The following is a 10,861-nucleotide window of genomic DNA, read 5'->3' on the forward strand; positions in this document are numbered from 1 at the left end:
ATTTCAGTCAATAATAACAATCTTTAGAAACCATCAACCTCCTCCAAGAGGAAACCACATCCCTCAGATATCACCAGGGGATTCCACTGTTTCAAAACAGATTGGAAGTTACCAGTCTCATGGTTTTTGCATGGCTGATAGTGTTTTTAGCCATTCCAAATGTAGAGTGAATTTTTTTCTTGATGTAAAGCAGGGATATCCAATTTTATGGCTTCCTTGGGCAACATTAAAAGCAGAAAAGTTGTCTTAGGCCACACATAAAATACATTAACACTAATAATAGCTCATGATCTAAAAAAAAAAAATCACAAAAAGGCCAGGCACAGTGGCCCATGCCTGTAATCCTAGCACTGTGAGAATGCTGAAACCGGTGGATCACCTGAGTTCAGGAGTTCCAGACCAGCCTGGCCAACATGGTGAAACCTTGTCTCGACTAAGAATACAAAAATTAGCCAGGTGTGGTGGCGAGGGCCTGGAATCCCAGCTCCTCAGGAGGCTGAGGCAGCAGAATCACTTGAGCTAGGGAGGCAGAGGTCTCAGTGAGCTGAGATCGCACCATTGCACTCCAGCCCGGGAGATGAGAGGGAAACCTTGTCTCAAAAAAAGAAAAATTACCAACCAAAAAAGCAAAAAAATTTTTTTTTCGAGACAGCGTCGCACTCAGTTGCACGGGCTGGAGTGCAATGGCACAATCTCGGCTTGCTGCAACCTCTGACACTTGGATTCAAGCCATTCTCCTGCCTCAGCCTTTAGAGTAACTGGGATTACAGGTGCCTGCCACTATGCCCAGCTGATTTCTATATTTTTAGTAGAGACAGGGTTTCACCATGTTGGTCAGGCTGCTCTGGAACTCCTGACCTCAACTGATCATGAAAGGTAAGAGAAAATGTAGAGCTCAATTTACCCAATGGACAGAAAAGCGCAAATGACGGCACAACGTAGCAGCCAAATCCCTATCAAGTACAGACTTTGGACATACTGATCCCTCTCTACCTGCAACTGGGAACATGCACTTGGATGATATCATTCAAAATTACCCTGCCCAGACACACTTTTCACTGATTATCTGAAGGGCAGTTCCAACAGATTTTCTGGGGCTTTCTCTGCATCATGAGATGCAGTGCAGCTCTGCCCTTCACCTTCCTGCAGTTTGTCACCTTGTCCCTATGATCTCAGAGGAACTTTGTCTCAGGCCAACCGTTTGTTCCTTGGACTCTTTCATTTCCTTTAAAATTCATTTGCTGTCCCAATAAATTGCCTCCATCTCCATCTATCTCCCTCGCCCCTGAAAAAAGTGTGCTCTTTAATCATCTGACCCTTCTTGCAGTCTCATTTTTGGCCTGGCTCCCATGTTTGTGCCTGTTCTATGCTTTTCTTCTCCTGTTAAGCTGTCTGTTGTTAGTTCATTGCTGCAGTGAACCATTAGAGAGGACACTGAAAGCTTTCCCTCCAGCCATACAATAGAATTAGAAAGCAGAAAGGTTTAGACAGAATTTCCTATTTAAGTGCCAAAACTTCATACTCCACTTCTGATAAAGAGCACAAAGGTTTAAAAAAAGAAAAAAAAACTATTTTTGACCCAAAGCTCTGCTGACATTCTATTAAACAAACATCAACCTATTTAATTTTCATAATGTAAATGGCCGATATATATATATTTTTTTTTTTATTATTGCATTTTAGGTTTTGGGATACATGTGAAAAACATAAAAGTTTGTTGCGTAGGTGAACACGTGGCAGTGTGGTTTGCTGCCTTCCTCCCCGTCACCTATATCTGGCATTTCTCCCCATGCTATCCCTCCTCAACTCCCCACCCCCCTGCTGTCCAACCCACTCCCCCCCAACAGACCCCAGTGTATAGTGCTCCTCTCCCTGTGTCCATGTGTTCTTGTTCAACACCCGCCTATGAGTGAGAACATGTGATGTTTGATTTTGTGTTCTTGTGTCAGTTTGCTGAGAATGATGGTTTCCAGGTTCATCCATGTCCCTACAAAGGACGCGAACTCATCATTTTTTATTGCTGCATAATATTCCATGGTGTATATGTACCACATTTTTCCTGTGCAGTCTATCACCGATGGGCATTTGGGTTGGTTCCAGGTCTTTGCTATTGTAAACTGTGCTGCAATGAGCATTCGTGTGCATGTGTCCTTATAGTAGAACGATTTATAATCCTTTGGATATATGCCCAGTAATGGGATTGCTGGGTCAAATGGAATTCCTATTTCTAGGTCCTTGAGGAATCGCCACACTGTATTCCACAATGGTTGAACTAATTTACACTCCCACCAACAGTGTAAAAGTGTTCCTATTTCTCCACATGCTCTCCAGCATCTGTTTTCTCCAGATTTTTTAATGATCACCATTCTAACTGGCGTGAGATGGTATCTCAATGTACTTTTGATTTGCATTTCTTTAATGACAAGTGATGATGAACACTTTTTCATATGTTTGTTGGCCTCATGTATGTCTTCTTTTGTAAAGTATCTGTTCATATCCTTCGCCCATTTTTGAATGGGCTTGTTTGTTTTTTTCTTGTAAATCTGTTTTAGCTCATAAATTCTGGATATCAGCCCTTTGTCAGACAGGTAGGCTGTAAAAATTTTTTCCCATTCTGTTGGTTGCCGATTCACTCTATTGACTGTTTCTTTTGCCGTGCAGAAGCTGTGGAGTTTGATTAGGTCCCATTTGTCTATTTTGGCTTTTGTTGCCAATGCTTTTGGTGTTTTGGTCATAAAGTCCTTGCCTACGCCTATGTCCTGAATGGTTTTCCCTAGGTTTCCTTCTAGTGTTTTTATGGTGTTAGGTCTTATGTTTAAGTCTTTAATCCATCTGGAGTCAATTTTAGTGTAATGTGTCAGGAAGGGGTCGAGTTTCTGCTTTCTGCATATGGCTAGCCAGTTTTCCCAGCACCACTTATTGAACAGGGAATCCTTTCCCCATTGCTTGTTTTTTTCAGGTTTGTCATAGATTGGGTGGTTGTAGATATGTTGGGCCACCTCTGACGCCTCAGTTCTGTTCCATTGGTCTATATCTCTGTTTTGGTACCAGTACCATGCTGTTTTGATTACTGTAGCCTTGTAGTAGAGTTTGATGTCCGGTAGTGTGATGCCTCCCGCTTTGTTCTTTTTGCTTGAATTGACTTGGCTATGCGGGCTCTCTTTTGGTTCCATATGAAGTTTAAGGTGGTTTTTTCCAATTCTGTGAGTAAGGTTATTGGTAGCTTGATGGGGATAGCATTGAATCTGTAAATTACTTTGGGCAGTATGGCCATTTTCACCATATTAATTATTCCTAACCATGAACATGGAATGTTTCTCCATCTGTTTGTGTCCTCTCTTATTTTGTTGAGCAGTGATTTGTAGTTCTCCTTGAAGAGGTCCTTTACGTTCCTTGTTAGTTGTATTCCTAGGTATTTTATTCTCTTTGTAGCAATAGTGAATGGCAGTTCATTCTTGATTTGGCTCTCTTTAAGTCTGTTATTGGTGTATAGGAATCCTTGTGATTTTTGCACATTGATTTTGTATCCTGAGACTTTGCTGAAGTTGCTTATCAGTTTAAGGAGATTTTGGGCTGAGGTGATAGGGTCTTCTAGATATACAATCATGTCATCTGCAAATAGAGACAATTTGACTTCCTCCTTTCCTAATCGAATACCCTTTATTTATTTTTCTTGCCTGATTGCTCTGGCTAGAACTTCCAGTACTATATTGAATAGGAGTGGTGAGAGAGGGCATCCTTGTCTAGTGCCAGATTTCAAAGGGAATGCTTCCAGTTTTTGCCCATTCAGTATGATATTGGCTGTCGGTTTGTCATAAAGAGCTTTTATTATTTTGAGATACGTTCCGTCGATACCTAGTTTATTGAGAGTTTTTAGCATAAAGGGCTGCTGAATTTTGTCGAAGGCCTTCTCTGCATCAATTGAGATAATCATGGGTTTTTGTCTTTGATTCTGTTTATGTGGTGAATTACATTTATAGACTTGCATATATTGAACCAGCCTTGCATCCCCGGGATGAATCCTACTTGATCATGGTGGATAAGCTTGTTGATGTGCTGTTGCAATTGGCTTGCCAGTATTTTATTGAAGATTTCTGCATCTATGTTCATCATGGATATTGGCCTGTAGTTTTCTTTTTTTGTTGAGTCCCTGCCGGGTTTTGGTATTAGGATGATGTTGGTCTCATAAAATGATTTGGGAAGGATTCCCTCTTTTTGGATTATTTGGAATAGTTTCAGTAGGAATGGTACCAGTTCCTCTTTGTATGGCTGGTAGAATTCGGCTGTGAAACCATCTGGGCCTGGGCTTTTTTTGGGTGGTAGGCTCTTAATTCCTGCCTCGACTTCAGACCTTGTTATTGGTCTATTCAGGGTTTTGACTTCTTCCTGGTTTAGGCATGGGAGGAGGCTACTGTCCAGGAATTTATCCATTTCTTCCAGGTTTTCTAATTTATGTGCATAGAGTTGTTTGTAATAATCTCTGATGATGGTTTGAATTTCTGTGGCATCTGTGGTGTTATCCCCTTTATCATTTTTTATTGCATCTATTTGGTTATTCTCTCTTTTCTTTTTTATTAATCTGGCTAGTGGTCTGTCTATTTTGTTGATCTTTTCAAAAAACCAGCTCCTGGATTTATTGATTTTTTTTGTAGGGTTTTTCGTGTCTCTATCTCCTTCAATTCTGCTTTGATCTTGGTTATTTCTTGTCTTCTGCTAGGTTTTGAGTTTTTTTGATCTTGCTCCTCTAGCTCTTTCAATTTTGATGATAGGGTGTCAATTTTATATCTCTCCTTTCTTCTCATGTGGGCACCTATTGCTATATATTTTCCTCTAGAGACTGCTTTAAATGTGTCCCAGAGATTCTGGTATGTGGTGTCTTCATTCTCGTTGGTTTCAAAGAACATCTTTATTTCTGCCTTCATTTCAGTGTTTATCCAGTCAACATTCAGGAGAAAGTTGTTCATTTTCCATGAGGCTGTGCGGTTCTGGGTTGGCTTCTGAATTCTGAGTTCTAACTTGATTGCACTGTGGTCTGAGAGACTGTTTGTTATGGTTTCCGTTCTTTTGCATTTGCTGAGGAGTGATTTACTTCCAATTATGTGGTCAATTTTAGAGTAGGTGTGATGTGGTGCTGAGAAGAATGTATATTCTGTGGATTTGGGCTGGAGAGTTCTGTAAATGTCTATTAGGTTTGCTTGTTCCAGGTCTGAGTTCAAGTCCTGGATATCCTTATTAATTTTCTGTCTCGTTGATCTAATATTGACAATGGTGTGTTGAAGTCTCCCACTATTATTGTGTGGGAGTCTAGGTCTCTTTGCAAGTCTTTTAGAACTTGCCTTATGTATCTGAGTGCTCCTGTATTAGGTGCATATGTATTTAGGATCGTTAGCTCTTCTTGTTGCATTGATCCTTTTACCATTATGTAATGTCCTTCTTTGTCTCTTTTGATCTTTGTTGCTTTAAAGTCTATTTTATCAGAGATGAGAATTGCAACTCCTGCTTTTTTTTTGCTCTCCATTTGCTTGGTAAATCTTCCTCCATCCCTTTATTTTGAACCTTTGTGTATCCTTGCATGTGAGGTGGGTTTCCTGGATGCAGCACACTGATGGGTTTTGGCTTTTTATCCAATTTGCCAGTCTGTGTCTTTTGATTGGGGCATTTAGTCCATTTACATTTAGGGTTAATATTGTTATGTGTGAATTTGATCCTGTCATTTTGATGCTAGCTGGCTGTTTTGCCCATTGGTTGATGCAGATTCTTCATTGTGTTGATGCTCTTTACCATTTTGTGCATTTTTGGAGTGGCTGGTACTGGTTGTTTTTTCTATGTGTAGTGTCTCCTTCAGGAGCTCTTGTAAAGCTGGTCTGGTGGTGATGAAATCTGTGAGTACTTGCTTGTTCACAAAGGATTTTATTTTTCCTTCACTTATGAAGCTTATGTTGACGGGATATGAAATTCTGGGTTGAAAGTTTTTTTCTTTAAGGATGTTGAATATCGGCCCCCACTCTCTTCTGGCCTGTAGGGTTTCTGCTGAGATATCTGCTGTGAGTCTGATGGGTTTCCGTTTGTGGGTAACCCAACCTTTCTCTCTGGCTGCCCTTAGTATTTTCTCCTTCATTTCAACCCTGGTGAATCTGATGATTATGTGCCTTGGGGTTGCTCTTCTAGAGGAATATCTTTGTGGTGTTCTCTGTATTTCCTGGACTTGAATATTGGCCTGCCTTGCTAGGTTGGGGAAGTTTTCCTGGATAATGTCCTGAAAAGTATTTTCCAGCTTGGATGTATTCTCATCACATTCAGGTACACCTATCAGACATAGATTAGGTCTTTTCACGTAGTCCCATATTTCTTGTTGACTCTTTTCATTCCTTTTTACCTTGTTTTCTCTAATCTTGCCTTCTCGTTTTATTTCATTGAGTTGATCTTTGACCTCTGATATCCTTTCTTCTGCTTGGTCAATTCGGCTGTTGAAACTTGTGCATGCTTCGTGAAGTTCTCGTGTTGTGTTTTTCAGCTCCATCAATTCACTTATATTCCTAAGTTGTCCGTTCTCATTAATATTTCATCAAGTCTTTTTTCAAGGTTCTTAGTTTCTTTGCATTGGGTTAGAACATGTCCTTTTGGCTCACGGAAGTTTCTTATTATCCACTTTCTGAAGGCTGATTCTGTCATTTCATCACACTCATTCTCCGTCCAGTCTTGTTCCCGTGCTGGTGAGGAGCTGTGCTCCCTTGTAGGAGGAGAGGTGTTCTGGTATTGGGTGTTTTCATCCTTTTTGCACTGGTTTCTTCCCATCTTTGTGGATTTATCCACCTATCGACTTTGTAGTTGCTGTCTTTCTGATTTTGGTAATTTTAAGTCTGCAGCAGCTGAACTCATAAACCCCCTTTTCTTCCCCCCAGGTGTTCTGGCACAGGGAGTTAGGGCTTTATGATTTCCAGCTGTGTTGCTACCATTTTCCCTGCCCACAAGGTGGCAGTCTAGTCACACTCAGCCTGCAGAGGCTTTGCTGAGCTGCTGTGGGCTCTGCCCAGCTTCCACGTGAGCGTCCGTGCAGTCCTGTTTATATAGGTGTAGTTAGAACTGCTTCCGCTATGCTGGCCTGCCCCTGTAGTGACAGAGTCTCTGTAGTGATGGGTTGTCTTCGTTACGGCAAATTGCCCTGGGAACTGCAGGGTGTTTCCCGATGGAGGATGCCCCTCCCCCACAGTGCTGGATCATCCCAGGTTCAGCCATGTTTCCAGTGGCTCCCTCTTTGCCAAGGAATCTCTTGGCTTGAATCCTTGCCTCAGCTCACCTTGCTGGCCCACAGGGGACCCAGTCTCGTTCACTTTGCTCAAGAAGCCGCTGCTCCCTTCCCCCGGTGCAGGCCGAGCAGCCGCTCTGGTCCAACCAGCAGCGCGGGCAATCCATGGAGTTTCTCTGCCTGTGAATCTCCTGGTCTGTGAGCAGTAAAAATCCACTGCCCTGTGTGCCGCTGCATCAGCCGAAGCAGCGGCTCTGAGATTCGTGGGGCACCCTTGCCCGGGAGTCTCCTGGCTTGACTCCCTGCTTCAACTCACCTTGCTGGCACAGAGGGGACTCTTTCTCACTCTGCATAAGGAGCCACTGCCCTCCCACCCCAGGGCATAGGCTGAGTGGCCGCACCGCTCAAACCAGCGGTGCTGGTGACCCGTGGGGCTTCTCCTCCTGTGAATCTCCTGGTCTGTTGGCAGTAAAACTCTGTCTGGAAATGCAGCGTCCACTCACCCTCTGCGCCTTCTCTCGGAGCTGCAATCCCGAGTTCCTCCTAAGCGGCCATCTTAGATCCTCCTCCAGATATTTTTATAATACTTACGCTAATAAATCATTTCCCTGATGTTTTTGTTAAACCGGAATATTCATAATAAAGTCAAGAACCATGAATTGTTTTAAATAATTTCTTATTTGTGATTACAAGTATACCTCCACAGAAAGTTAGTATACTCACATGGAAGATAATTCTTCGGAGGAAAAGGCCAACTGTAGAAACTCCCAGAAACACAGTAGCGATCAACCTCCAGAGAACACGAGGAAAGTCACGCCCAAGATACAAATGATCAAGTAGAATCATAACCACCTGGAATAATAATAGACAAAATAATGAAAAGGTCAATGAAATTTATACTATTTCAGTCAATAATAAAAATCTTTAGAAACCATCAACCTCCTCCAAGAGAAAACCACATCCCTCAGATATCACCAGGGGATTCCACTGTTTCAAAACAGATTGGAAGATACCAGTTTCATGGTTTTCGCATGGCTGGTAGTGCTTTTAGGCATTCCAAATGTAGAGTGTGTTTTTTTCTTGATGTAAAGCAGGGATATCCAATTTTATGGCTTCCTTCGGCAACATTAAAAACAGAAAGGCTGTCTTAGGCCACACATAAAATACATTAACACCAATAATAGCTGATGATATAAAAAAAAAAAAATCACAAAAAGGCCAGGCACAGTGGCCCATCCTTGTTAGGCTAGTACAGTGAGAATGTTGAAACGGGTGGATCACCTGAGTTCAGGAGTTCCAGACCAGCCTGGCCAACATGGTGAAACCTTGTCTCGACTAAAAATACAAAAATTAGCCAGGTGTGGTGGTGAGGGCCCGGACTCCCAGCTACTCAGGAGGCTGAGGCAGCAGAATCACTTGAACTAGGGAGGCAGAGGTCTCAGTGAGCTGAGATCCCACCACTGCACTCAAGCCCAACAGACAAGAGGGAAACTTTCTCTCAAAAAAAGAAAAATTACCAGACAAAAAAAAAAAATTTTTTTTTTTTTTTTTTGAGACAGTGTCCCACTCAGTTGCACGGGCTGGTGAGCAATGGCACAATCTCGGCTCGCTGCAACCTCTGACACTTGGATTCAAGCCATTCTCCTGCCTCAGCCTTTAGAGTACCTGGAATTACAGGTGCCTGCCACTATGCCCAGCTGATTTCTATATTTTTAGTAGAGACAGGGTTTCACCATGTTGGTCAGGCTGCTCTGGAACTCCTGAACTCCACTGATCATGAAAGGCAAGAGAAAATGTAGGGCTCAATTTACCCAATGGACAGAAAAGTGCAAATGATGGCACAACGTAGCAGCCAAATTCCTATCAAGTACAGACTTAGGACATACTGATCCCTCTCTACCTGCAACTGGGAACATGCACTTGGATGATATCATTCAAAATTACCCTGCCCAGACACACTTTTCACTGATTATCTGAAGGGCAGTTCCAACAGATTTTCTGGGGCTTTCTCTGCATCATGAGATGCAGTGCAGCTCTGCCCTTCACCTTCCTGCAGTTTGTCACCTTGTCCCTATGATCTCAGAGGAACTTTGTCTCAGGCCAACCGTTTGTTCCTTGGACTCTTTCATTTCCTTTAAAATTCATTTGCTGTCCCAATAAATTGCCTCCATCTCCATCTATCTCCCTTGCCCCTGAAAAAAGGGTGCTCTTTAACCATCTGACCCTTCTTGCAGTCTCATTTTTGGCCTGGCTCCCATGTTTGTGCCTGTTCTATGCTTTTCTTCTCCTGTTAAGCTGTCTGTTGTTAGCTCATTGCTGCAGTGAACCATTAGAGAGGACACTGAAAGCTTTCCTTCCAGCCATACAATAGAATTAGAAAGCAGAAAGGTTTAGACAGAATTTCCTATTTAAGTGCCAAAACTTCATACTCCACTTCTGATAAAGAGCACAAAGGTTTAAAAAGAAAAAACCTATTTTGACCCAAAGCTCTGCTGACATTCTATTAAACAAACATCAACCTATTTAATTTTCATAATGTAAAGGGCAGATATTTTTATAATTCTTACGCTAATAAATCATTTCCCTGATGTTTTTGGTAAACTGGAATATTCATAAAAAAGGCAAGAACCATGAATTGTTTTAAATAATTTCTCCTTTCTGATTACAAGTATACCTCCACAGGAAGTTAGTATACTCACATGGAAGATAATTCTTCGGAGGAAAAGGCCAACTGTAGAAACTCCCAGGAACACAGTAGCGATCAACCTCCACAGAACATGAGGAAAGTCATGCCCAAGATACAAATGATCAAGTAGAAACCTGACCACCTGGAATAATAATAGTCAAAATAATGAAAATGTCAATGACATTTATAATATTTCAGTCAATAATAACAATCTTTAGAAACCATCAACCTCCTCCAAGAGGAAACCACATCCCTCAGATATCACCAGGGGATTCCACTCTTTCAAAACACATTGGAAGTTACCAGTCTCATGGTTTTTGCATGGCTGGTAGTGTTTTTAGCCATTCCAAATGTAGAGTGTGTTTTTTTTCTTGATGTATAGCAGGGATATCCAATTTTATGGCTTCCTTGGGCAATATTAAAAGCAGAAAAGTTGTCTTAGGCCACACATAAAATACATTAACACCAATAATAGCTGATGATATAAAAAAAAATCACAAAAAGGCCAGGCACAGTGGCTCATGCCTGTAATCCTAGCACTGTGAGAATGCTGAAACTGGTGGACCACCTGAGTTCAGGAGTTCCAGACCAGCCTGGCCAACATGGTGAAACCTTGTCTCGACTAAAAATACAAAAATTAGCCAGGTGTGGTGGCGAGGACCTGGAATCCCAGCTACTCAGGAGGCTGAGGCAGCAGAATCACTTGAACTAGGGAGGCAGAGGTCTCATTGAGCTGAGATCGCACCATTGCACTCCAGCCCGGGAGATGAGAGGGAAACTTTCTCTCAAAAAAAGAAAAATTACCAGACAAAAAAAAAGAAAAAAATTTTTTTTTTTTTTTTTTTTTTTTTTTTGAGACAGTGTCCCACTCAGTTGCCTGCGCTGGAGTGCAATGGCACAATCTCGGCTCTCTGCAACCTCTGACACTT

Source organism: Aotus nancymaae, unplaced genomic scaffold (genome assembly GCF_030222135.1).
Source record: "Aotus nancymaae isolate 86718 unplaced genomic scaffold, 86718_ANA_hifiasm-v0.15.2.pri h1tg000036l, whole genome shotgun sequence".
Classification (NCBI taxonomy): domain Eukaryota; kingdom Metazoa; phylum Chordata; class Mammalia; order Primates; family Aotidae; genus Aotus; species Aotus nancymaae.